The sequence below is a fragment of the Anser cygnoides genome, chromosome 17, assembly GCF_040182565.1.
Source record: "Anser cygnoides isolate HZ-2024a breed goose chromosome 17, Taihu_goose_T2T_genome, whole genome shotgun sequence".
NCBI lineage: Eukaryota > Metazoa > Chordata > Aves > Anseriformes > Anatidae > Anser > Anser cygnoides.
The window spans coordinates 14,181,018-14,208,638 of NC_089889.1; the positions used below are offsets into that span (position 1 = coordinate 14,181,018).

Consider the following 27,621-nt stretch of genomic DNA (forward strand, 5'->3'; position numbering starts at 1 on the left):
GCCGGGCACCTCATCCCTGCCGGAGCTGGCAGGCTGGAGAGAGGGGACTGGGCCAGGTGCAGGAGCCACTCCTTCAGGGCCAGCTGGGTCGGGTTCTGGCATGGGGCTGGCCTCCCGATGCTCGGCTGCAGGGGGAACGTTGAGGCCCAGCAGGCGGTGGGCCTCCCTGCCGCACTGTCGCACGGCGACGTCCAGGAGGTGACGCACAAATGTCGCCGCGTTCTCGCTGAGGTCTTCCTCCAGCAGCTGGACCAGCATCTCTTCCCCCAGTCCGAAGAGGCGCAGGGTCTCCCTGATGGCGTTCTCCAAGATGAGCGCCTGCGAACGCCGTGTTTGGAAAATGCGCCCCAGCTCCTGGCGCACCCAGGAGAGCAGGGGCTGGAGCAGAGCAGGGTGCTCCCGGAAGAGTTGTCCCCAGGTGTCCGCGGGGAGGCCGCCCACCAGAGGGCTGGGTGCCAGCCATGCAGCCCATGGCCAAGCTGCCTGGGCGTCAGGGCGGCTGTCGGCATCGATGGATGCTGCTGCCGACGGGCTGATGACCAGCTCCTCAAACTTGTCATCAGACTGCACCGAGTGCTTGATTGATGTCAGCCTCCGCCTGCAGAGTGGGCACTCGGGCTTGCTGTCAGCCCACTGCTGGATGCACGGGAAGCAAAATTGGTGGTGGCATGGCATGGTGAAAGCGGGGCTGCCCCAGGTGTCCAGGCATATGGGGCAGCGGGTGTCCAATGCCGCGTCCATGCTTGCCACCAGCTGCAGTGGGCTGGGGGGAGCAGCAGGTGACGATGCGCTCCCTGGTACAGACGCTGCAGCAGCGGGTGTCGCTCTGGAAGAAGAAGAGAGGGGCCACTGTCATTCTCTGGCCTGGGGAGGGTCCCTCAAGGAGGAACTCTCCGCTGGCAGATAGAGGTGTCCCTGCGCTGCCTACCTCTGCTGCTGCAGGTGCTCGTCCCGGATGTCCCAGCTGCCTGGTCGGAGCAGGGCTGGGAGCAAAGCAGAGGTGGCTCTGGGGACGTGAGCCTCTGAGAGCTACACGAAGCAGCTCTGAGAGCACGAGCCAGCACCAAGACACGCCTAATTCCGCACTCCAGTCCTCGCACAACCGCTCGGCTGGAGGGGAGGCACAAGTCGCTGGGCTGAGCTGCCGTGCCCAGATTTAAGCAGTGAGGGCCACGCAGTCACAAATCGTCACCTGGAGCCATCCCAGAGCATCAGCGGGATGTCACAGAGAGTTGCCGGGCACATCGCCGCCCACCAGTAGGGGACATCGCCCCTGGGATGTCACAGTCCATCACTGCGACATCACAATGGGCCATCCTCACCTGCAGCACGTTCTCTCCAGCAGTTCTCCAGCCCCAGCACATGTTTCTGGGGTTTCCGCAGTGCCACTGCCTGCTCCATCCACCACGTCTTGTGGGCTTGGCATTGGTGTTTCATATCAACCCCTGAGGCCCTGAGGCCTTGGCTGTGTCTTCCCAGGGCCCCTTCGGACCGTTCTGCCTATGGCACGCAGCCACAGGCATGCACAGCAAGAGGGTTTCTTCCAAAAAACCTCGTGCTTCCCTCTGAGGCTGCAGGACAAAGTCGTACAGGCTCTCCCCATCTCCGGCACTGCTGGCCAGCCCTCTGGGATGTCCAGGTCCTTCCAAGTGAGGTCAAAAGGAGTCCCTGGCTGGCTCTCAGGGACCTTCTCCTCCTTGTAGGGCAATAAGAATGATATAAAGGTGTTAGAGAGCATCCAAAGGAGTGCAACAAAGATGCTAAAGGGTCCAGAGGAGAAGACGTATGAGGAGTGGCTGAAGTCACTCGGATTGTTCAGCCTGGAAGAGGCTGAGGGGAGACCTCATTGCAGTCTACAGCTTCCTCATGAGGGAGAGCGGAGAGGCAGGCGCTGGTCTCTCTCTTCCCTCTGGTGACTTGTGATTCAGCGATAGGACCCAAATGAATGGCCCGTAGCTCACCCAGCACCACTAGCAGGGCTTGCACTAGACTACAATTAAAAGAAAAATAAAAGGCATGACTGTTCCACAGACAATGTCTTGGTCTGACCCAAAAGCGAGCTCACAGCAGTGCCTGTGGGTGCTGCTAGCAATGGCGTTTATGGGGGACTCTCACCTTGAGTCCTGGGATACTCTGACTCGCCAGGACACTCTCTAACAGTTTGTGACTCTCCAGGACACACTGTGAGACTCTGTGATGATTTCTTTCCATTTACAAATGTTTCAAACACAAATCACAAAACCACTCTTCTGTGCCAATGGTTACATAAGAAGCCCCCAATCCCTTTTTTTGCATTTTCTCAAGACTTAGCAGAACACTGAAAGACGTGCTCATGGAAGAACCTTTCCTTCTGCTGCCTTACTTTCATGTGCTGCAACAGAAGATCCATGATCCAGTATGCTTCCTGATTTCCAAGCTGATAACCCAAATCAGGTTTCAACGACAACAACGTAACACAGAGTACATCAACTGGGCATTACAAGGACATGACCTTCTCTGAAAAATCCCTGTTGCTCTGTTCCTTGTTACAGACGTTTTAAAAGCCTTGATTCAGCAGGTGGTTTGTTCAAACAACCGCTCAGCATCAAATCATAGAAACATGGCATGGTTTGGGTTGGAAGCGACCTTAAAGATCATCTAATTCCAACTCCTGCCAGGGGCAGGGACACCTCCCACTAGACCAGGTTGCTCGAAGCCCCATCCAACCTGGCCTTACGCACTTCCAGGGATGGGGCATCCACAGCTTCTCTGGACAACCTGTTCCAGTGCCTCACCACCCTCATCATGAAGAATTTCTTGCAAATATCTAAATCTACCCTCTTTTAGCTTAAAGCTGCTACGCCCTGTCCTATTGCTGCACTCCCTGATAAAAGAGTCCCTCTTCTGCTTTCTTGTAGCCCCCTTTAGCTACTGGAAGGCCTCTATAAGGTCTCCCCGGAGCCTCGTCTTCTGCAGGCTGAACAATACCACCGTCCACAGCCTGTCTTCATAGCAGAGCTGCTCCAGCCCTCATGATCATCCTCATGACCTCCTCTGGACTCTCTCCAACAGGTCCATGTCCTTCTTGTGCTGGGGGCCTGCAGCTGAACGCAGGGCTCCAGGTGGGGTGTCACAAGAGCAGGGCAGAAGGGGAGAATCACCCCCCTCGCTCTGCTGGCCACGATGCTTTTGGTCCAGCCCAGGATACGGTTGGCTTTGTGGGCTGCAAGCGCACATTGCCGGCTCACGTGGAGTTTCTCACCAACCAACACCCCCAGGTCCTTCTCCTCTGGACTGCTCTCAATCCATTCTGTGCCCAGCCTGGATTGGTGCTTGGGATTGCCCCAGCCCAGGTGCAGGACCTTGCACTTGGCCTTGTTGAACCTCATGAGGTTGCACAGGCCCACCTCTCAGGCCTGTCCAGGTCCCTCTGGATGGGATCTCTTCCCTGCAGCATGTTGACCACACCTCACAGCTTGGTGTCATTGGCAAACTTGCTGAGGGTGCACTCGATCTCACTGTCCATGTCATCAATAAAGATGCTAAACAGCGCCGGTCCCAGTCCTGAGCCCTGAGGAACACCACTCGTTGCTGACCTCCACCAGGACATTGAGCTGCTGACCACAACTCTTGGAGTGTGACCATTCAGCCAATTCCTTATCCACCGTGTGGTCCATCCATCACATCCTTGTCTCTTCAGTTTAGAGACCAGGATAGCATGGGGGACAGCGTCAAATGCTTTGCACAAGTGCGGGCAGATGATGTCAGTTGCTCTTCCCCTATCCATCAATGCTGTCGTAGAAGGCCACCTGATTTGTCAGGCACGATCTGCCCTTAGTGAAGCCATGTTATCTGTCATCAGTCACCTCCTTATTTTCCAAGTGCCTTAGCAGAGTTTCCACGAGGATCAGGTGAGACTGATGGGCCTGTAGTTCCCCGGGGCTTCCTTTTTAAAAATAGGGGTTATGTTGCCCTTCTTCCAGTCTGTGGGAACTTCACAGGATTGCCACAACTTCTCAGATGTGACAGATGGTGGATCATGCCACATTTGGCATAACTTGACCTTTGGAGACTGTGAACTGCAGCCCACAGCAGCTCCTCTCCCTTACCCAGATCAGCAAGTAGGTCACTGAGTAAGAGCATGAGAGAGCAATGGGTTTTCTTTCATGTTGGTGGCTGTGCACAGAGCCACGGGAAGGAAATCAAATGCCACTGTTCTGTTTCTCATCCAGGACAGATGAAATGTAGCAGGAAAAATAGAGCAGGTCAAGTATTTACTCGTATTCAAATGCTTCTTGGTCACCGTGATCTTCACGGTTTAGACAGTCTCCTGGCGGGATGCAGCTTAATGCTGGCAAAGGGAAAAGATGAAAGAAGCAGGCACTGAATGAAGGTTGATGGGCGCAGACTTTGCTGCAGGGGGCTGGCAGATGTGGCTGGCCAGGGCTGGCGGGCAGGCTGTCACATCCAGTGCACAGCCCCTTGCACCTTGTGTGCCAGGACTGGATAAAGGGTCACTGCTGAGGAGCACGCACCAGCATCTTGTTCAGGAGAAATGTCAGGGGAAGACAGTGACCCCGACTTCACTGTGAAGGAGGAAAATAACTGGGAGTGGGCACGGGTGTTAGATACTTGGGGCCAGTAATGATTTTTACCTTATTTTGGTTTTCTTTGCAGAAGCACAGGTGGGGGACATGTGAGAGTCACTTTTCTGGGGGACACTTGGAAGAGCTGAAGGTAATGGACAAGTGCGTGGGGTGGGCAGGGGCTGCACTACAATGTAGCCACTTACTATAGAATCATGAATGGTTTGGGTTGGAATGGACTTGAACTATCCCTTGGGTTGAGGGATGAACTAATCCCATGATAAGGGGATGACTAACCCCAGCCTGCACCGAGTGCTTGATTGATGTCAGCCTCCGCCTGCAGAGTGGGCACTCGGGCTTGCTGTCAGCCCACTGCTGGATGCACGGGAAGCAAAATTGGTGGTGGCATGGCATGGTGAAAGCGGGGCTGCCCCAGGTGTCCAGGCATATGGGGCAGCAGGTGTCCAATTCCGCGTCCATGCTTGCCACCAGCTGCAGTGGGCTGGGGGGAGCAGCAGGTGACGATGCGCTCCCTGGTACAGATGCTGCAGCAGCGTGTGTCACTAGACTTGGTAGCCTCTTTGTAATATTATGAATGTGGGCTCCAGGCAGGCAGCAAACCTCCCTGGAGAGATTATCTGGATGGCAAATAGGAGCCTCAGTGCCTCTCAGAGAGGAGTCTCCAAGGACTAACACCCTTCATGCCTTTTTTGTGGCCCTGCTTCTGATGCAGGTGGGAGAATGAGCCAACTTTGTGTGGTTGGCCTTTCTGAGGTCTTTGCTCTTACTCTCGGAGCCTCCTGTCTCATTTCTGCCACAGTAGAAGGCCCTTTCTCTGCTCTCCAGAAGACAAAATGTTGCACCCTGTGCCCTCCTGCTCACCCTCCCACGTGTCCTGCCATGCAAACTACACATCACACCATGACTGATGCCCTGTGCCTTGCTGGCTCGCTCTGGTCACCACACTCCAGGTCTCCCGTGCTCCCCAGGGGCTGCCTCTGTACGACAGAGGAGGGATGCTCCTGGCACCACCCAGCCTCCTCAGCCACCCTTTCGAGGGCTGAAGGCCCTAGCGGCTCCCTCAGCTGCTGCAAGGGGCCTCAGTGCAGGAAACCCCCTGCATGCCATGATCCCCCACTCCTCTGCAGAGCATGCCTGCCCTGGAGCCTGTTGCCTTTTGACCATCTGTGAAATCAGCCATTCCTGAGAGTGCTGTCTTGAAACAGTGCTGTATTTTAACCCGGCCGGCAGCTAAGCACCACACAGCTGTTTGCTCACCCTCACCTCCAGACCTCCAGTGGGATGGGGGACAGAATCAGAAAAAAAGTGAAAGCTTGTCTGCTGAGATAAAGACAGTTTATTAGGACAGGAAAGAAAGGAAAATAATAAAAATAATGATAATAGTACTACTACTAATAATGTGTACAAAACAAGTGATGCACAATGCAATTGCTCACCACCCGCTGACCGATGCCCAGCCTATCCCTGAGCAGCCGGCCCCCCACCCCAGCCAGCCACCCCATATTAATTTTTCAGCATGATGTCCTATGGTGTGGAATACTCCTTTGGCCAGTTGGGTCAGTTGTCCTGGGTCTGTCCCCTCCCAGCTCCTGATGCACCCCCAGCCTGCCCACTGGCAGTACAGAGCGAGACGCTGAAAAGTCCTTGGCTTGGTGTAAGCACTGCCCTGCAACAACTAAAACATCAGTGTGTTATCAACATTATTCCCACCCTAAATCCAAAACAAAGCACCATACCAGCTACTAGGAGGAAAATTGAAAATTTTCACAGAAAAGTGACTCTCACATGTCCCCCACCTGTGCTTCTGTAAAGAAAACCAAAATAAGGTAAAAATCATTACTGGCCCCAAGTATCTAACACCCGTGCCCACTCCCAGTTATTTTCCTCCTTCACAGTGAAGTCGGGGTCACTGTCTTCCCCTGACATTTCTCCTGAACAAGATGCGGGTGCATGCTCCTCAGCAGTGACCCTTTATCCAGTCCTGGCACACAAGGTGCAAGGGGCTGTGCACTGGATGTGACAGCCTGCCCGCCAGCCCCCTGCAGCAAAGTCTGTGATCATGAGGGCTGGAGCAGCTCTGCTATGAAGACAGGCTGTGGACGGTGGTATTGTTCAGCCTGCAGAAGACGAGGCTCCGGGGAGACCTTATAGAGGCCTTCCAGTAGCTAAAGGGGGCTACAAGAAAGCATAAGAGGGACTCTTTTATCAGGGAGTGCAGTGATAGGACAGGGCATAATGGCTTTAAGTGCAAAGAGGGTAGATTTAGATATTTGCAAGAAATTCTTCATGATGAGGGTGGTGAGGCACTGGAACAGGTTGTCCAGAGAAGCTGTGGATGCCCCATCCCTGGAAGTGCGTAAGGCCAGGTTGGATGGGGCTTCGAGCAACCTGGTCTAGTGGGAGGTGTCCCTGCCCCTGGCAGGAGTTGGAATTAGATGATCTTTAAGGTCGCTTCCAACCCAAACCATGTTTCTATGATTTGATGCTGAGCGGTTGTTTGAACAAACCACCTGCTGAATCAAGGCTTTTAAAACGTCTGTAACAAGGAACAGAGCAACAGGGATTTTTCAGAGAAGGTCATGTCCTTGTAATGGCCAGTTGATGTACTCTGTGTTACGTTGTTGTCGCTGAAACCTGATTTGGGTCATCAGCTTGGAAATCAGGAAGCATACTGGATCATGGATCTTCTGTTGCAGCACACGAAAGTAAGGCAGCAGAAGGAAAGGTTCTCCCATGAGCACGTCCTTCAGTGTTCTGCTAAGTCTTGAGAAGATGCAAAAAAAGGGATTGGGGGCTTCTTATGTAACCATCAGCACAGAAGAGTGATTTTGTGATTTGTGTTTGAAACATTTGTAAATGGAAAGAAAGCATCACAGAGTCTCACAGTGTGTCCTAGAGAGTCACAAACTGTTAGAGAGTGTCCTGGCGAGTCAGAGTATCCCAGGACTCAAGGCGAGAGTCCCCCATAAACGCAGTTGCTAGCAGCACCCACAGGCACTGCCGTGAGCTCGCTTTTGGGTCAGACCAAGACATTGTCTGTGGAACAGTCATGCCTTTTATTTTTCTTTTAATTGTAGTCTAGTGCAAGCCCTGCTAGTGGTGCTGGGTGAGCTACAGGCCATTCACTCAGGTCCTATCGCTGAATCACAAGTCACCAGAGGGAAGAGAGAGACCAGCGCCTGCCTCTCCGCTCTCCCTCATGAGGAAGCTGTAGACTGCAATGAGGTCTCCCCTCAGCCTCTTCCAGGCTGAACAATCCGAGTGACTTCAGCCACTCCTCATACGTCTTCTCCTCTGGACCCTTTAGCATCTTTGTTGCACTCCTTTGGATGCTCTCTAACACCTTTATATCATTCTTATTGCCCTACAAGGAGGAGAAGATCTCCGAGAGCCAGCCAGGGACTCCTTTTGACCTCACTTGGAAGGACCTGGACATCCCAGAGGGCTGGCCAGCAGTGCCGGAGATGGGGAGAGCCTGTACGACATTGTCCTGCAGCCTCAGAGGGAAGCATGAGGTTTTTTGGAAGAAACCCTCTTGCTGTGCATGCCTGTGGCTGTGTGCCATAGGCAGAAGGGCCCAAAGGGGCCCTGGGAAGACACAGCCAAGGCCCCAGGGCCTCAGGGGTTGATATGAAACACCAACGCCAAGCCCACAAGACGTGGTGGATGGAGTAGGCAGTGGAACTGAGGTAACCCCAGAAACATGTGCTGGGGCTGGAGAACTGCTGGAGAGAACGTGCTGCAGGTGAGGATGGCCCATTGTGATGTCGCAGTGATGGGCTGTGACATCCCAGGGGCGATGTCCCCTACTGGTGGGTGGCGATGTGCCTGGCAACTGTCTGTGACATCCCGCTGATGCTCTGGGATGACTCCAGGTGATGATTTGTGACTGCGTGGCCCTCACTGCTTAAATCTGGGCACGGCAGCTCAGCCCAGCGACTTGTGCCTCCCCTCCAGCCGAGCGGTTGTGTGAGGACTGGAGTGAGGCATTAGTTGTGCCTTGGTGCTGGTTCGTGGTCTCAGAGCTGCTTTGTGTAGCTCTCAGAGGCTCACATCCCCAGAGCCACCTCTGCTTTTCTCCCAGCCCTGCTCCGACCAGGCAGCTGGGACATCCGGGAGGAGCACCTGCAGCAGCAGAGGTAGGCAGCGCAGGGACACCTCTATCTGCCAGCGGAGAGTTCCTCCTTGAGGGACCCTCCCCAGGCCAGAGAATGACAGTGGCCCCTCTCTTCTTCTTCCAGAGCGACACCCGCTGCTGCAGCGTCTGTACCAGGGAGCGCATCGTCACCTGCTGCTCCCCCCAGCCCACTGCAGCTGGTGGCAAGCATGGACGCGGCATTGGACACCCGCTGCCCCATATGCCTGGACACCTGGGGCAGCCCCGCTTTCACCATGCCATGCCACCACCAATTTTGCTTCCCATGCATCCAGCAGTGGGCTGACAGCAAGCCCGAGTGCCCACTCTGCAGGCGGAGGCTGACATCAATCAAGCACTCGGTGCAGTCTGATGACAAGTTTGAGGAGCTGGTCATCAGCCCGTCGGCAGCAGCATCCATCGATGCCGACAGCCGCCCTGACGCCCAGGCAGCTTGGCCATGGGCTGCATGGCTGGCACCCAGCCCTCTGGTGGGCGGCCTCCCCGCGGACACCTGGGGACAACTCTTCCGGGAGCACCCTGCTCTGCTCCAGCCCCTGCTCTCCTGGGTGCGCCAGGAGCTGGGGCGCATTTTCCAAACACGGCGTTCGCAGGCGCTCATCTTGGAGAACGCCATCAGGGAGACCCTGCGCCTCTTCGGACTGGGGGAAGAGATGCTGGTCCAGCTGCTGGAGGAAGACCTCAGCGAGAACGCGGCGACATTTGTGCGTCACCTCCTGGACGTCGCCGTGCGACAGTGCGGCAGGGAGGCCCACCGCCTGCTGGGCCTCAACGTTCCCCCTGCAGCCGAGCATCGGGAGGCCAGCCCCATGCCAGAACCCGACCCAGCTGGCCCTGAAGGAGTGGCTCCTGCACCTGGCCCAGTCCCCTCTCTCCAGCCTGCCAGCTCCGGCAGGGATGAGGTGCCCGGCACATCAAGAGATGCCCTTCGAGGGAGTACCAGGCGCCCTCACTCCCCCCCTGCTGCAGTCCCCATGGAGCAGGCAGCACCTCAAGAGGAGACACAGGAGGCCGCAGCAGGTCCCTCCACCGCCAGGCGGGGCAGGGGCTGCCCACCTGGGGGGCCCCGGCGAGCCCCCAAGAGGAAGACCAACTCCTCCCAGGCCTCTGCACCACCCAAGAAGAGGCCACCCCGCCGGCGACAATAGAAGACTCTCCAAGACCAGGGCCGGAGAGCAGCTGGGGGACACACCGGCACCAAAGGACCCAAAGGTCATCAGGGTCCTATTCCAGCACACAGAGAACAAATAAAATCATGGAAAACGAGTCAGTGTTGCAAACAGCACAGTGCTCATTGCCATCCCCACCCCCTGCTGCTTTCTCCTCCCTTTCCCAATGCCGTGCCCACTCTTTGCCCTGTTGCGTTGCTGCCCTGACAGCACCCACTGCCCCGCTGCAGCCTGCGTCTCCGCAGCCGCTCCCAGGAAGGTGTTTCCAGCCTGGGGTCTCCAGCCCAGCCCATGCTCCGGTCTCATCACCCCAGCCTGGCCTCCTCCTCACCACAGCCTCTGACCCCGCAGCTGGGGCTCTGCTCTCCTGCCAGCCTGCACTGCTGCTGTGGCCCGGCCACGGCGGCACCCAGATGCCTCCTGCGCAGTCACGGCCTGGTGCTGCTGCTCTCGTGGGCATCTGGGGTTGTGCTCTGCCCAGGCATGAACCCCAGGTTGCTCAGCGAGGAGAAGTGCAAATTGCTGCACCTGGGGAGGAACAAGCCCAGCACCAGGACAGGCTGGGGGCACGTGCCTGGAAAGGACCCTGCTGTGCCCCCATCCCAGTCCCTGTCCCACTGTGGGTACCAGTGCCTTTCCCCGTCCTGGTGCCACCTCCATCCCATCCCCATGGGCAGGCAGGGAGCGGGCTGAGAACCGGGCTGATCGGCCGGGCTCGGGGGCTGGAGGTCAGCGACATGGAGTCCAGTAGGAGGCCATCAACGAGCAGAATGCTCCAGGGTCAGTGCTGGCTCCAGTTCCGTTTAACAGCTTCGTTAACGGTCTGGATGATGGGGAGAGTGCACCCTCAATAAATCTGGGGATGACACAAAACCTGGGGAGTGGCTGAGTCACCAGAGGGACACCACCCAGAGGGACCCGGCCAGGCTGGAGAAATGGGCTGGTAGGAACCTCGTGGGGTTCACCGAGGAGCAGAGCAGAGTGCTGCACCTGAGGAACAAGCCCAGCACCGGGACAGGCTGCGGGCACGCGCCTGGAAAGGACCCAGGAGTCCTGCCGCACACCAACTTGACCGTGAGCCTGCAACGAGGCCTGGCCGCACAGCAGGCAAACGCTGTCCTGGGCTGCATTGGGCACGGTGTTGCCGGCAGCTGCAGAGAGGTGATCCTCTGCTCTGCTCAGATCTGCTCAGCTGGGGTCCCAGAGACATCACTGGTGTTAACGACAGAGGTGAAAAATGCATTGAACGTCTCTGCTTTTTCTATGTCCCTTTTCATGAGGTGACCATCCTCATCAAGTATCGGACCTATGTGTGCTCTGGTCCTCCTTCTGGGGGGTCCCTGCTCAGCCAAGCTGTCCTTCTGCCCCTGCTGCTTGACTTCTGACACTTCAGAATTGACAAGATGTTCTCAAAAACCGGCCAAGCATTTTAAACCCCGTGTCGGTGGCCATGCTGGGGCTGGTCCATGCTGTAGGGAAATGGCTAGCTGGTGGGCGCTCCCAACCGCCCTTCCAGCAGCCCTGGGATCTCCTCCGCCTCCTTGGGAGTGCAAACACTGAGGCTGGTTTGGGGGAAGAGGAGGTTACATTGGGGCTAATCACTGAACCGAAGCAATGTATGGAAAACCTAGAGGGGCCATGGCCACTGCCATGCACATCTTGGGGGAGGCTGACAGCATCGACAGGGTCTGTGTTTATCCCACTCCATCTGCACATCTCCACCTCTCTTCTAAACCCACATCCCAACATTTTTTTCCACACAACACAACCACCCCCCGCCTTTCCTCCCTGAGGCCTGTGCGCAGCCCCGAAGCCTAACATGGCTGCCGCACGAGGGGGCCGCTCTGCCTGAGACCACCCCTTGGTGCCAACTCTGGTGCGTGCAGCCAGTTTCATGGGGAACAGCCCCCGGCCTGGTGTCACACCTTGGGGTAGGAGGTGGTTAGGATACGGCCACTGCTGTGGTGCAGTCATCAGCAGAGGTGCGTAAGGCCAGGTTGGATGGGGCTTCGAGCAACCTGGTCTAGTGGGAGGTGTCCCTGCCCCTGGCAGGAGTTGGAATTAGATGATCTTTAAGGTCGCTTCCAACCCAAAACATGCCATGTTTCTATGATTCGATGCTGAGCGGTTGTTTGAACAAACCACCTGCTGAATCAAGGCTTTTAAAACGTCTGTAACAAGGAACAGAGCAACAGGGATTTTTCAGAGAAGGTCATGTCCTTGTAATGCCCAGTTGATGTACTCTGTGTTACGTTGTTGTCGTTGAAACCTGATTTGGGTTATCAGCTTGGAAATCAGGAAGCATACTGGATCATGGATCTTCTGTTGCAGCACACGAAAGTAAGGCAGCAGAAGGAAAGGTTCTCCCATGAGCACGTCCTTCAGTGTTCTGCTAAGTCTTGAGAAGATGCAAAAAAAGGGATTGGGGGCTTCTTATGTAACCATCGGCACAGAAGAGTGGTTTTGTGATTTGTGTTTGAAACATTTGTAAATGGAAAGAAAGCATCACAGAGTCTCACAGTGTGTCCTGGAGAGTCACGAACTGTTAGAGAGTGTCCTGGCGAGTCAAAGTATCCCAGGACTCAAGGCGAGAGTCCCCCATAAACGCCATTGCTAGCAGCACCCACAGGCACTGCCGTGAGCTCGCTTTTGGGTCAGACCAAGACATTGTCTGTGGAACAGTCATGCCTTTTATTTTTCTTTTAATTGTAGTCTAGTGCAAGCCCTGCTAGTGGTGCTGGGTGAGCTACGGGCCATTCATTTGGGTCCTATCGCTGAATCACAAGTCACCAGAGGGAAGAGAGAGACCAGCGCCTGCCTCTCCGCTCTCCCTCATGAGGAAGCTGTAGACTGCAATGAGGTCTCCCCTCAGCCTCTTCCAGGCTGAACAATCCGAGTGACTTCAGCCACTCCTCATACGTCTTCTCCTCTGGACCCTTTAGCATCTTTGTTGCACTCCTTTGGATGCTCTCTAACACCTTTATATCATTCTTATTGCCCTACAAGGAGGAGAAGATCTCCGAGAGCCAGCCAGGGACTCCTTTTGACCTCACTTGGAAGGACCTGGACATCCCAGAGGGCTGGCCAGCAGTGCCGGAGATGGGGAGAGCCTGTACGACTTTGTCCTGCAGCCTCAGAGGGAAGCATGAGGTTTTTTGGAAGAAACCCTCTTGCTGTGCATGCCTGTGGCTGCGTGCCATAGGCAGAAGGGCCCAAAGGGGCCCTGGGAAGACACAGCCAAGGCCTCAGGGCCTCAGGGGTTGATATGAAACACCAACGCCAAGCCCACAAGACGTGGTGGATGGAGTAGGCAGTGGAACTGAGGTAACCCCAGAAACATGTGCTGGGGCTGGAGAACTGCTGGAGAGAACGTGCTGCAGGTGAGGATGGCCCATTGTGATGTCGCAGTGATGGGCTGTGACATCCCAGGGGCGATGTCCCCTACTGGTGGGTGGCGATGTGCCTGGCAACTGTCTGTGACATCCCGCTGATGCTCTGGGATGGCTCCAGGTGACGATTTGTGACTGCGTGGCCCTCACTGCTTAAATCTGGGCACGGCAACTCAGCCCAGCGACTTGTGCCTCCCCTCCAGCCGAGCGGTTGTGCGAGGACTGGAGTGCGGAATTAGGCGTGTCTCGGTGCTGGGTCGTGCTCTCGGAGCTGCTTTGTGTAGCTCTCAGAGGCTCACGTCCCCAGAGCCACCTCTGCTTTTCTCCCAGCCCTGCTCCGACCAGGCAGCTGGGACATCCAGGAGGAGCACCTGCAGCAGCAGAGGTAGGCAGCGCAGGGACACCTCTATCTGCCAGCGGAGAGTTCCTCCTTGAGGGACCCTCCCCAGGCCAGAGAATGACAGTGGCCCCTCTCTTCTTCTTCCAGAGCGACACCCGCTGCTGCAGCGTCTGTACCAGGGAGCGCATCGTCACCTGCTGCTCCCCCCAGCCCACTGCAGCTGGTGGCAAGCATGGACGCGGCATTGGACACCCGCTGCCCCATATGCCTGGACACCTGGGGCAGCCCCGCTTTCACCATGCCATGCCACCACCAATTTTGCTTCCCATGCATCCAGCAGTGGGCTGACAGCAAGCCCGAGTGCCCACTCTGCAGGCGGAGGCTGACATCAATCAAGCACTCGGTGCAGTCTGATGACAAGTTTGAGGAGCTGGTCATCAGCCCGTCGGCAGCAGCATCCATCGATGCCGACAGCCGCCCTGACGCCCAGGCAGCTTGGCCATGGGCTGCATGGCTGGCACCCAGCCCTCTGGTGGGCGGCCTCCCCGCGGACACCTGGGGACAACTCTTCCGGGAGCACCCTGCTCTGCTCCAGCCCCTGCTCTCCTGGGTGCGCCAGGAGCTGGGGCGCATTTTCCAAACACGGCGTTCGCAGGCGCTCATCTTGGAGAACACCATCAGGGAGACCCTGCGCCTCTTCGGACTGGGGGAAGAGATGCTGGTCCAGCTGCTGGAGGAAGACCTCAGCGAGAACGCGGCGACATTTGTGCGTCACCTCCTGGACGTCGCCGTGCGACAGTGCGGCAGGGAGGCCCACCGCCTGCTGGGCCTCAACGTTCCCCCTGCAGCCGAGCATCGGGAGGCCAGCCCCATGCCAGAACCCGACCCAGCTGGCCCTGAAGGAGTGGCTCCTGCACCTGGCCCAGTCCCCTCTCTCCAGCCTGCCAGCTCCGGCAGGGATGAGGTGCCCGGCACATCAAGAGATGCCCTTCGAGGGAGTACCAGGCGCCCTCACTCCCCCCCTGCTGCAGTCCCCATGGAGCAGGCAGCACCTCAAGAGGAGACACAGGAGGCCGCAGCAGGTCCCTCCACCGCCAGGCGGGGCAGGGGCTGCCCACCTGGGGGGCCCCGGCGAGCCCCCAAGAGGAAGACCAACTCCTCCCAGGCCTCTGCACCACCCAAGAAGAGGCCACCCCGCCGGCGACAATAGAAGACTCTCCAAGACCAGGGCCGGAGAGCAGCTGGGGGACACACCGGCACCAAAGGACCCAAAGGTCATCAGGGTCCTATTCCAGCACACAGAGAACAAATAAAATCATGGAAAACGAGTCAGTGTTGCAAACAGCACAGTGCTCATTGCCATCCCCACCCCCTGCTGCTTTCTCCTCCCTTTCCCAATGCCGTGCCCACTCTTTGCCCTGTTGCGTTGCTGCCCTGACAGCACCCACTGCCCCGCTGCAGCCTGCGTCTCCGCAGCCGCTCCCAGGAAGGTGTTTCCAGCCTGGGGTCTCCAGCCCAGCCCATGCTCCGGTCTCATCACCCCAGCCTGGCCTCCTCCTCACCACAGCCTCTGACCCCGCAGCTGGGGCTCTGCTCTCCTGCCAGCCTGCACTGCTGCTGTGGCCCGGCCACGGCGGCACCCAGATGCCTCCTGCGCAGTCACGGCCTGGTGCTGCTGCTCTCGTGGGCATCTGGGGTTGTGCTCTGCCCAGGCATGAACCCCAGGTTGCTCAGCGAGGAGAAGTGCAAATTGCTGCACCTGGGGAGGAACAAGCCCAGCACCAGGACAGGCTGGGGGCACGTGCCTGGAAAGGACCCTGCTGTGCCCCCATCCCAGTCCCTGTCCCACTGTGGGTACCAGTGCCTTTCCCCGTCCTGGTGCCACCTCCATCCCATCCCCATGGGCAGGCAGGGAGCGGGCTGAGAACCGGGCTGATCGGCCGGGCTCGGGGGCTGGAGGTCAGCGACATGGAGTCCAGTAGGAGGCCATCAACGAGCAGAATGCTCCAGGGTCAGTGCTGGCTCCAGTTCCGTTTAACAGCTTCGTTAACGGTCTGGATGATGGGGAGAGTGCACCCTCAATAAATCTGGGGATGACACAAAACCTGGGGAGTGGCTGAGTCACCAGAGGGACACCACCCAGAGGGACCCGGCCAGGCTGGAGAAATGGGCTGGTAGGAACCTCGTGGGGTTCACCGAGGAGCAGAGCAGAGTGCTGCACCTGAGGAGGAACAAGCCCAGCACCGGGACAGGCTGCGGGCACGCGCCTGGAAAGGACCCAGGAGTCCTGCCGCACACCAACTTGACCGTGAGCCTGCAACGAGGCCTGGCCGCACAGCAGGCAAACGCTGTCCTGGGCTGCATTGGGCACGGTGTTGCCGGCAGCTGCAGAGAGGTGATCCTCTGCTCTGCTCAGATCTGCTCAGCTGGGGTCCCAGAGACATCACTGGTGTTAACGACAGAGGTGAAAAATGCATTGAACGTCTCTGCTTTTTCTATGTCCCTTTTCATGAGGTGACCATCCTCATCAAGTATCGGACCTATGTGTGCTCTGGTCCTCCTTCTGGGGGGTCCCTGCTCAGCCAAGCTGTCCTTCTGCCCCTGCTGCTTGACTTCTGACACTTCAGAATTGACAAGATGTTCTCAAAAACCGGCCAAGCATTTTAAACCCCGTGTCGGTGGCCATGCTGGGGCTGGTCCATGCTGTAGGGAAATGGCTAGCTGGTGGGCGCTCCCAACCGCCCTTCCAGCAGCCCTGGGATCTCCTCCGCCTCCTTGGGAGTGCAAACACTGAGGCTGGTTTGGGGGAAGAGGAGGTTACATTGGGGCTAATCACTGAACCGAAGCAATGTATGGAAAACCTAGAGGGGCCATGGCCACTGCCATGCACATCTTGGGGGAGGCTGACAGCATCGACAGGGTCTGTGTTTATCCCACTCCATCTGCACATCTCCACCTCTCTTCTAAACCCACATCCCAACATTTTTTTCCACACAACACAACCACCGCCGCCTTTCCTCCCTGAGGCCTGTGCGCAGCCCCGAAGCCTAACATGGCTGCCGCACGAGGGGGCCGCTCTGCCTGAGACCACCCCTTGGTGCCAACTCTGGTGCGTGCAGCCAGTTTCATGGGGAACAGCCCCCGGCCTGGTGTCACACCTTGGGGTAGGAGGTGGTTAGGATACGGCCACTGCTGTGGTGCAGTCATCAGCAGAGGTGCGTAAGGCCAGGTTGGATGGGGCTTCGAGCAACCTGGTCTAGTGGGAGGTGTCCCTGCCCCTGGCAGGAGTTGGAATTAGATGATCTTTAAGGTCGCTTCCAACCCAAAACATGCCATGTTTCTATGATTCGATGCTGAGCGGTTGTTTGAACAAACCACCTGCTGAATCAAGGCTTTTAAAACGTCTGTAACAAGGAACAGAGCAACAGGGATTTTTCAGAGAAGGTCATGTCCTTGTAATGCCCAGTTGATGTACTCTGTGTTACGTTGTTGTCGTTGAAACCTGATTTGGGTCATCAGCTTGGAAATCAGGAAGCATACTGGATCATGGATCTTCTGTTGCAGCACACGAAAGTAAGGCAGCAGAAGGAAAGGTTCTCCCATGAGCACGTCCTTCAGTGTTCTGCTAAGTCTTGAGAAGATGCAAAAAAAGGGATTGGGGGCTTCTTATGTAACCATCGGCACAGAAGAGTGGTTTTGTGATTTGTGTTTGAAACATTTGTAAATGGAAAGAAAGCATCACAGAGTCTCACAGTGTGTCCTGGAGAGTCACGAACTGTTAGAGAGTGTCCTGGCGAGTCAAAGTATCCCAGGACTCAAGGCGAGAGTCCCCCATAAACGCCATTGCTAGCAGCACCCACAGGCACTGCCGTGAGCTCGCTTTTGGGTCAGACCAAGACATTGTCTGTGGAACAGTCATGCCTTTTATTTTTCTTTTAATTGTAGTCTAGTGCAAGCCCTGCTAGTGGTGCTGGGTGAGCTACGGGCCATTCATTTGGGTCCTATCGCTGAATCACAAGTCACCAGAGGGAAGAGAGAGACCAGCGCCTGCCTCTCCGCTCTCCCTCATGAGGAAGCTGTAGACTGCAATGAGGTCTCCCCTCAGCCTCTTCCAGGCTGAACAATCCGAGTGACTTCAGCCACTCCTCATACGTCTTCTCCTCTGGACCCTTTAGCATCTTTGTTGCACTCCTTTGGATGCTCTCTAACACCTTTATATCATTCTTATTGCCCTACAAGGAGGAGAAGATCTCCGAGAGCCAGCCAGGGACTCCTTTTGACCTCACTTGGAAGGACCTGGACATCCCAGAGGGCTGGCCAGCAGTGCCGGAGATGGGGAGAGCCTGTACGACTTTGTCCTGCAGCCTCAGAGGGAAGCATGAGGTTTTTTGGAAGAAACCCTCTTGCTGTGCATGCCTGTGGCTGCGTGCCATAGGCAGAAGGGCCCAAAGGGGCCCTGGGAAGACACAGCCAAGGCCTCAGGGCCTCAGGGGTTGATATGAAACACCAACGCCAAGCCCACAAGACGTGGTGGATGGAGTAGGCAGTGGAACTGAGGTAACCCCAGAAACATGTGCTGGGGCTGGAGAACTGCTGGAGAGAACGTGCTGCAGGTGAGGATGGCCCATTGTGATGTCGCAGTGATGGGCTGTGACATCCCAGGGGCGATGTCCCCTACTGGTGGGTGGCGATGTGCCTGGCAACTGTCTGTGACATCCCGCTGATGCTCTGGGATGGCTCCAGGTGACGATTTGTGACTGCGTGGCCCTCACTGCTTAAATCTGGGCACGGCAACTCAGCCCAGCGACTTGTGCCTCCCCTCCAGCCGAGCGGTTGTGTGAGGACTGGAGTGCGGAATTAGGCGTGTCTCGGTGCTGGGTCGTGCTCTCGGAGCTGCTTTGTGTAGCTCTCAGAGGCTCACGTCCCCAGAGCCACCTCTGCTTTTCTCCCAGCCCTGCTCCGACCAGGCAGCTGGGACATCCAGGAGGAGCACCTGCAGCAGCAGAGGTAGGCAGCGCAGGGACACCTCTATCTGCCAGCGGAGAGTTCCTCCTTGAGGGACCCTCCCCAGGCCAGAGAATGACAGTGGCCCCTCTCTTCTTCTTCCAGAGCGACACCCGCTGCTGCAGCGTCTGTACCAGGGAGCGCATCGTCACCTGCTGCTCCCCCCAGCCCACTGCAGCTGGTGGCAAGCATGGACGCGGCATTGGACACCCGCTGCCCCATATGCCTGGACACCTGGGGCAGCCCCGCTTTCACCATGCCATGCCACCACCAATTTTGCTTCCCGTGCATCCAGCAGTGGGCTGACAGCAAGCCCGAGTGCCCACTCTGCAGGCGGAGGCTGACATCAATCAAGCACTCGGTGCAGTCTGATGACAAGTTTGAGGAGCTGGTCATCAGCCCGTCGGCAGCAGCATCCATCGATGCCGACAGCCGCCCTGACGCCCACGCAGCTTGGCCATGGGCTGCATGGCTGGCACCCAGCCCTCTGGTGGGCGGCCTCCCCGTGGACACCTGGGGACAACTCTTCCGGGAGCACCCTGCTCTGCTCCAGCCCCTGCTCTCCTGGGTGCGCCAGGAGCTGGGGCGCATTTTCCAAACACGGCGTTCGCAGGCGCTCATCTTGGAGAACGCCATCAGGGAGACCCTGCGCCTCTTCGGACTGGGGGAAGAGATGCTGGTCCAGCTGCTGGAGGAAGACCTCAGCGAGAACGCGGCGACATTTGTGCGTCACCTCCTGGACGTCGCCGTGCGACAGTGCGGCAGGGAGGCCCATCGCCTGCTGGGCCTCAACGTTCCCCCTGCAGCCGAGCATCGGGAGGCCAGCCCTGTGCCAGAACCCGGCCCATCTGGCCCTGAAGGAGTGGCTCCTGCACCTGGCCCAGTCCCCTCTCTCCAGCCTGCCAGCTCCAGCAGGGATGAGGTGCCCGGTACATCAAGAGATGCCCTTCGAGGGAATGGCAGCTGCCCTCACTCCCCCCCTGCTGCGGTCCCCATGGAGCAGGCAGCACCTCAAGAGGAGACACAGGAGGCCGCAGCAGGTCCCTCCACCGCCAGGCGGGGCAGGGGCTGCCCACCCGGGGGGCCCCGGCGAGCCCCCAAGAGGAAGACCAACTCCTCCCAGGCCTCTGCACCACCCAAGAAGAGGCCACCCCGCCGGCGACAATAGAAGACTCTCCGAGACCAGGGCCGGAGAGCAGCTGGGGGACACACCGGCACCAAAGGACCCAAAGGTCATCAGGGTCCTATTCCAGCACACAGAGAACAAATAAAATCATGGAAAACGTGTCAGTGTTGCAAACAGCACAGTGCTCATTGCCATCCCCACCCCCTGCTGCTTTCTCCTCCCTTTCCCGATGCCGTGCCCACTCTTTGCCCTGTTGCGTTGCTGCCCTGACAGCACCCACTGCCCCGCTGCAGCCTGCGTCTCCACAGCCGCTCCCAGGAAGGTGTTTCCAGCCTGGGGTCTCCAGCCCAGCCCATGCTCCGGTCTCATCACCCCAGCCTGGCCTCCTCCTCACCACAGCCTCTGACCCCGCAGCTGGGGCTCTGCTCTCCTGCCAGCCTGCACTGCTGCTGTGGCCCGGCCACGGCGGCACCCAGATGCCTCCTGCGCAGTCACGGCCTGGTGCTGCTGCTCTCGTGGGCATCTGGGGCTGTGCCCTGCCTAGGCGCAAACCCCAAGTTGCTCAGCAATGGGAAGGGCAAATTGCTGCATCTGGGGAGGAACAAGCCCAGCACCAGGACAGGCTGGGGGCACGTGCCTGGGTACATACAATAATTTCCCAGTGATCATTCTATCCCTAGTCTCAGTCTGGTATCCCCCAAATTTGCACTGTCATCCCAGTCCCTTCTACCCCCATCACATTTAGGGTTTCATTAGTTAACTTAAGTCCTGATGCTTTACAGGCCAGCAATGACCTAGCTGCTCTAGTGTATTGGCTTTATGTGGCAAGGTTCTGGTATTGGGGATGCTGCAGTGGTAGCCCCTGTGAGAAGAATCCAGCAGCTGCCCCGTGGCAGATAAGGGCCAGTTTCAGCCGGCTCCAAAGGGGCCCACTGCTGCCCAGAGCCAAGCCATGAGCAATGTAGTTTGTGCCTCTGTGAGAGCACATCCAAGAAAAGGAAAAACACACAAAAAACAAACAAACAAACAAACAAAAACCTGCTGCACAACAGCAGCTGGGAGAGCGAGGAGTGAGAAACCTCCCTGCAGACACCAAGGTCAGTGTAGAAGGAGGGGGAGAAGGCACTCCAGGTGCCGGAGCCAAAGTCCCTCCCGCGGCCCACAGAGAGGCCCCTGGTGGAGCAGGCTGACTCCCCCCGCAGCCGATGGTGTACCATGGCAGAGCAGATCTCCATGCTGCAGCCTGTGGAGAGAAGCCCATGCAGGAGCAGGTGACTGGGGGCGGGGGGGGGGGAGTCCCAAGATGGACCAACCCACTCCTGATGAATAGACCCCATGGCACAGACCCACACATGGAGCAGCTCCCAAAGACCCCGTTTTTTGCTGCCTGGGGAGAAACCCACACAGGACCAGCCCAGGAAGGTTGGCAGCCCGTGAGAGGGACCCTACACCAGGGCAGGGGAGAGAGCGACCGTGAATGAGCGGTGGGAACGAAGCACCACGGACTGACTGCAGCCCCCAGTGCCGCCCCCCCCGTGCCACTCAGGGCACGGAAGAGGTGGAAGAGAGTAGATGGGGGAAGGTGCCCCCAGCTTGTTTCTTTGTTTCTCACCTCTCCAGCCTGTCAGCAATCGGTAATAAATGTTATTTATCTTCCTGTGCTGTCTGTTTTGCCTTTAACGATAACTGTAGAGTGATCCCCACTGAGGTACACTTGAGGAACCCTTGAGGTACACTTTTTCATTTATCAGGGAACTAGCTTTTTGAGAAGCCCCTACTCCCCTATTTTGAATTTGTAACAGCAATCTCTCCTCCTTTTTCCACTGCGGATACTCCTGTTTGAAGTGGCCATCCTGGCCATACTTAAAACATCTTCTCAAAGCCTGTCCCTGCTAGGATTTAGGCTGCAACACAGGTAGCTTTCCTTGCCTGCCATTCCTTCGTCTCTCTTCCTCTCCTTTCCATCCTGGGCCTGACTCCTCCCCAAAGTTCCTCTATCTCCAGCCCTCTGCCTCACTACCCAGTACGCTGTGAATACCATTAGTTTCACTCTCTACTTTTCCTTCTCATCTCCCCTCCTGGCATATACCTTCATACTACCTACACTATTCACTCCATCCTCCCACCTTCTGGAGCTTTTCCTGTGTATCTCGCCAGGCTTTAATCACAAAATGAACTTTTGAGAGCCCTTGGGCTACCAGGTCCTCAGGATTCATCCCTGAGTACTTTCTCATTCTGACCCCGAGTCTCTCGTATGATTTCTGTGTTGTGGGTTGTTATTATTCCAGTTGGATAAGTGGATATTTCTGCTCTATCGGAATTACTCTCGGTCCGGAGGATTGGGGGGTTGGGGGGGGAGGGGAGGGGGTTAGTTCTTTCCCATTCTTGAATAGCTGCCTGCCGAATCATTCCCCTCTTAAACATTCTTCTCCAGTAAATAGCATACTCAAGATTGACATTTCCCCCTCTCCCAGGAATACAGATTAGGCCTTAGAAATGGATTTGACTGTTCTGCTAGGCCCTCAATTAAAGACTTCATTTCCTTCTTAAAACTCCTAACCTCTCTGCTGGTAAGGGGGGAGTTCACATAATATATTTGTCCTTGTCCCACTGGAACTTCCGTAAGAGGATACACAGTGTTAGTACTGTTAGTATCAGGGCAGGTGAAATTCTCAATATCTCTTCTACATTGTTCTAATTTTTGCCAGAGCATGGAGTGCGCTCCTTCTCCAGGGACAGCATCAATTGCAGTCCCTACCTCCCCTCCTGGAGCAGCTGCCGCTCAACCCAAGGGATAGTTCAAGTCCATTCCAACCCAAACCATTCATGATTCTATAGTAAGTGGCTACATTGTAGTGCAGCCCCTGCCCACCCCACGCACTTGTCCATTACCTTCAGCTCTTCCAAGTGTCCCCCAGAAAAGTGACTCTCACATGTCCCCCACCTGTGCTTCTGCAAAGAAAACCAAAATAAGGTAAAAATCATTACTGGCCCCAAGTATCTAACACCCGTGCCCACTCCCAGTTATTTTCCTCCTTCACAGTGAAGTCGGGGTCACTGTCTTCCCCTGACATTTCTCCTGAACAAGATGCGGGTGCGTGCTCCTCAGCAGTGACCCTTTATCCAGTCCTGGCACACAAGGTGCAAGGGGCACTGGATGTGACAGCCTGCCTGCCAGCCCTGGCCAGCCACGTCTGCCAGCCCCCTGCAGCAAAGTCTGCGCCCATCAACCTTCATTCAGTGCCTGCTTCTTTCATCTTTTCCCTTTGCCAGCATTAAGCTGCGTGCCGCCAGGAGACTGTCTAAACCGTGAAGATCACGGTGACCAAGAAGCATTTGAATACGAGTAAATACTTGACCTGCTCTATTTTTCCTGCTACATTTCATCTGTCCTGGATGAGAAACAGAACAGTGGCATTTGATTTCCTTCCCGTGGCTCTGTGCACAGCCACCAACATGAAAGAAAACCCATTGATCTCTCATGCTCTTACTCAGTGACCTACTTTCTGATCTGGGAAAGGGAGAGGAGCTGCTGTGGGCTGCAGTTCACAGTCTCCAAAGGTCAAGTTATGCCAAATGTGGCATGATCCACCATCTGTCACATCTGAGAAGTTGTGGCAATCCTGTGAAGTTCCCACAGACTGGAAGAAGGGCAACATAACCCCTATTTTTAAAAAGGAAGGCCCGGGGAACTACAGGCCCGTCAGTCTCACCTGATCCTCGTGGAAACTCTGCTAAGGCACTTGGAAAATAAGGAGGTGACTGATGACAGATAACAGGGCTTCACTAAGGGCAGATCGTGCCTGACAAATCAGGTGGCCTTCTACGACAGCATTGATGGATAGGGGAAGAGCAACTGACATCATCTGCCCGCACTTGTGCAAAGCATTTGACGCTGTCCCCCATGCTATCCTGGTCTCTATATTGAAGAGACAAGGATGTGATGGATGGACCACACGGTGGATAAGGAATCGGCTGAATGGTCACACTCCAAGAGTTGTGGTCAGCAGCTCAATGTCCTGGTGGAGGTCAGCAACGAGTGGTGTTCCTCAGGGCTCAGGACTGGGACCGGCGCTGTTTAGCATCTTTATTGGTGACATGGACAGTGAGATCGAGTGCACCCTCAGCAAGTTTGCCAATGACACCAAGCTGTGAGGTGTGGTCAACATGCTGCAGGGAAGGGATCCCATCCAGAGGGACCTGCACAGGCCTGAGAGGTGGGCCTGTGCAACCTCATGAGGTTCAACAAGGCCAAGTGCAAGGTCCTGCACCTGGGCTGGGGCAATCCCAAGCACCAATCCAGGATGGGCACAGAATGGATTGAGAGCAGTCCAGAGGAGAAGGACCTGGGGGTGTTGGTTGGTGAGAAATTCCACGTGAGCCGGCAATGTGCGCTTGCAGCCCACAAAGCCAACCGTATCCTGGGCTGGACCAAAAGCATCGTGGCCAGCAGAGCGAGGGAGATGATTCTCCCCTTCTGCCCTGCTCTTGTGACACCCCACCTGGAGCCCTGCGTTCAGCTCAGGGCCCCCAGCACAAGAAGGACATGGACCTGTTGGAGAGAGTCCAGAGGAGGTCATGAGGATGATCATGAGGGCTGGAGCAGCTCTGCTATGAAGACAGGCTGTGGACGGTGGTATTGTTCAGCCTGCAGAAGACGAGGCTCCGGGGAGACCTTATAGAGGCCTTCCAGTATCTAAAGGGGGCTACAAGAAAGCAGAAGAGGGACTCTTTTATCAGGGAGAGCAGCAATAGGACAGGGCGTAGCAGCTTTAAGCTAAAAGAGGGTAGATTTAGATATTTGCAAGAAATTCTTCATGATGAGGGTGGTGAGGCACTGGAACAGGTTGTCCAGAGAAGCTGTGGATGCCCCATCCCTGGAAGTGCGTAAGGCCAGGTTGGATGGGGCTTCGAGCAACCTGGTCTAGTGGGAGGTGTCCCTGCCCCTGGCAGGAGCTGGAATTAGATGATCTTTAAGGTCGCTTCCAACCCAAACCATGCCATGTTTCTATGATTCGATGCTGAGCGGTTGTTTGAACAAACCACCTGCTGAATCAAGGCTTTTAAAACGTCTGTAACAAGGAACAGAGCAACAGGGATTTTTCAGAGAAGGTCATGTCCTTGTAATGCCCAGTTGATGTACTCTGTGTTACGTTGTTGTCGCTGAAACCTGATTTGGGTCATCAGCTTGGAAATCAGGAAGAATACTGGACCATGGATCTTCTGTTGCAGCACATGAAAGTAAGGCAGCAGAAGGAAAGGTTCTCCCATGAGCACGTCCTTCAGTGTTCTGCTAAGTCTTGAGAAGATGCAAAAAAAGGGATTGGGGGCTTCTTATGTAACCATTGGCACAGAAGAGTGCCATTCATTTGGGCATTCATTGGCCCCCAAGAAGGGCCATTCATTTGGGTCCTATCGCTGAATCACAAGTCACCAGAGGGAAGAGAGAGACCAGCGCCTGCCTCTCCGCTCTCCCTCATGAGGAAGCTGTAGACTGCAGTGAGGTCTCCCCTCAGCCTCTTCCAGGCTGAACAATCCGAGTGACTTCAACCACTCCTCATACGTCTTCTCCTCTAGCCCCTTTAGCATCTTTGTTGCACTCCTTTGGATGCTCTCTAACACCTTTATATCATTCTTATTGCCCTACAAGGAGGAGAAGATCTCCGAGAGCCAGCCAGGGACTCCTTTTGACCTCACTTGGAAGGACCTGGACATCCCAGAGGGCTGGCCAGCAGTGCCGGAGATGGGGAGAGCCTGTACGACTTTGTCCTGCAGCCTCAGAGGGAAGCATGAGGTTTTTTGGAAGAAACCCTCTTGCTGTGCATGCCTGTGGCTGCGTGCCATAGGCAGAATGGTCCAAAGGGGCCCTGGGAAGACACAGCCAAGGCCTCAGGGCCTCAGGGGTTGATATGAAACACCAATGCCAAGCCCACAAGACGTGGTGGATGGAGCAGGCAGTGGCACTGCGGAAACCCCAGAAACATGTGCTGGGGCTGGAGAACTGCTGGAGAGAACGTGCTGCAGGTGAGGATGGCCCATTGCTCCTGGAGCAGCTGCTGCTGCCTCTGGTGTAATATTAGGATTAAAAGCAGCATAATTTGATTCCTCCTCCAAAAAAGTAGTCTTATCGTTTACATATAAATTTGAAGCCTGAATTTTCATCAGACCCATATTTTGGGGAACTAAAAGTTCCTTTTAGTGGCTTTTTAGGCCAGACAATTACACAATAACTAACCATTGATTATTTATTATTTTTTAAATCTTTTCCCCTAGTTTTTGGGTTCACACCCCACACGAGTCTCCCTGAACTCACCCCGAGGCAATATATGGTAAAGTTAGCCTTACCTTCGTCCGTGCACAGAATTCCCGGTCCGGGTTATAAGCAGTTAGCCCTGCGCCTGTACTGTGTCTGGGCTGTGTCTGTGGTATGTCAGTGCTGGCCTCCCTTCTCCCCGGTGCTTTGCAGAGCCTGTCTTCAGATTAACAGTCTCGGTCCTTTGTTGGCCATACCGAGACAACCCACCACTCCCGATGGGACTGCTGAAATCAGCGGGGTGCACCTATCTGTCTGTGGCAGCAAGAACACCTTGGTAGGTGACAAGATCCCGGACAAGCCCCCAAATTGTTAGAAAAATCTCAATAATGTTCTTCAGACAGGGTCTTCCGTCAAGCTACTTTATTCATGATTGCAATGGTGGCATACTGCCAGTAGGAGCACATTATAGTAAACATATCATAACCTTCTATCCCTTATTACCTGACACCTGACTACCTCCCCTGTTTCCTCATTGGCTAAGTATTACAGGTTCAAAGCTACTCGACGCTCCTCTATACTATATATGTACTTTTTTTCTTTTTAATAACCCTTTAATATCTCATTTTTCACTATTTTCCTTTCTTTTCTTATAATTAGACAACTTGTGATCCTTGTTTTTAATTTTCTCTCATTTCTTGTCCACTTTTTCTCAATTTTCTGACCTATTTTGGAACAGTGAGGCCTTCTACTGTCCACTTTAGCATTTAATTGTTATAGCTACACAAATACCTTTGAATAAAAAAGGTTGCCTTTCTACTGGAAAAACACATTCTACTTCGAAAAAAGATTCTACTAGAAAAAACACTCTAGTTTGAAAAAAGTTCGACTGCAAAACCACAACTTGGTTTCCCACAGCTATCTACGAATTTTGGCGCTAGTTTGGAGGTAGCTGCATGCCTGCTGGCTACCATTGCCTCCTCCAGGGAAGCTTCTGCAAATGTTTGGGATTCTGCCTGAGAAACATTTAGCTCTGGGTACCGGCTGCAAAGCCCTTCAGGGTAGGGACACCACAAGTTCGGCCAAGTTTAGAGGGAAGTGTATGCCTGGTAGCTACCCTTGCCTTCTCACCTCGGCATGCTTCTAGAAAAAAGACTTGGCTTCCTCCAAGAGAGATTTTTTCTTGGTGGATCCTAAACTCGGATCCCTCTAGGCTAGCTAACAGAGAATTTTGCCTAATTCAGAGGTTGCTACATGCCCGGTAGCTACCTTTGCCTCCACCACATTGTACTTATGCAAAATTCTGTGTTACCTGCACAAGTTCTGGAAAAGCAGGACACCCGTATGGGGGATCTACCTGAAGTCTGGCCAAACTGGGAAGTACGTGCATGCCCAGTAGCTACCCGTTCCTCCTCCCAGGCATACTTGGTGAAAGTTTTGGGGCTCTTCCAGAGAGAGAGGGACTTGTGGATTCGGTCCGCAGACCCCTTCAGGCTACGTACCCGACAACATTGGCCAATTTTGGAGGGAGGTGCATGCCAAGAGGCTTCTCTTGCCTCTGGCTCATCTTGGTTGCCAAAACTTTGTGGCTACCTCCA

The 27,621-nt window shown here is 55.6% G+C and overlaps 1 long non-coding RNA gene across 2 annotated transcripts; it reads right to left on the reverse strand.

The window, feature by feature from the left end:
• Positions 1-5,531: 5,531 nt before the first annotated feature.
• Positions 5,532-27,540, reverse strand: LOC136786554 (uncharacterized). 2 transcript variants are annotated; one of them, XR_010825528.1, is made up of 3 exons: positions 26,116-27,540; positions 22,663-22,722; positions 5,532-6,261 (listed from the first exon to the last, which is right to left on the reverse strand). It is a non-coding gene; the product is annotated as an uncharacterized lncRNA (long non-coding RNA). The 2 variants fall into 2 exon arrangements; XR_010825529.1 differs by lacking the exon at positions 5,532-6,261 and adding an exon at positions 18,888-19,888.
• Between the last annotated feature and the right edge of the window lie 81 nt (positions 27,541-27,621).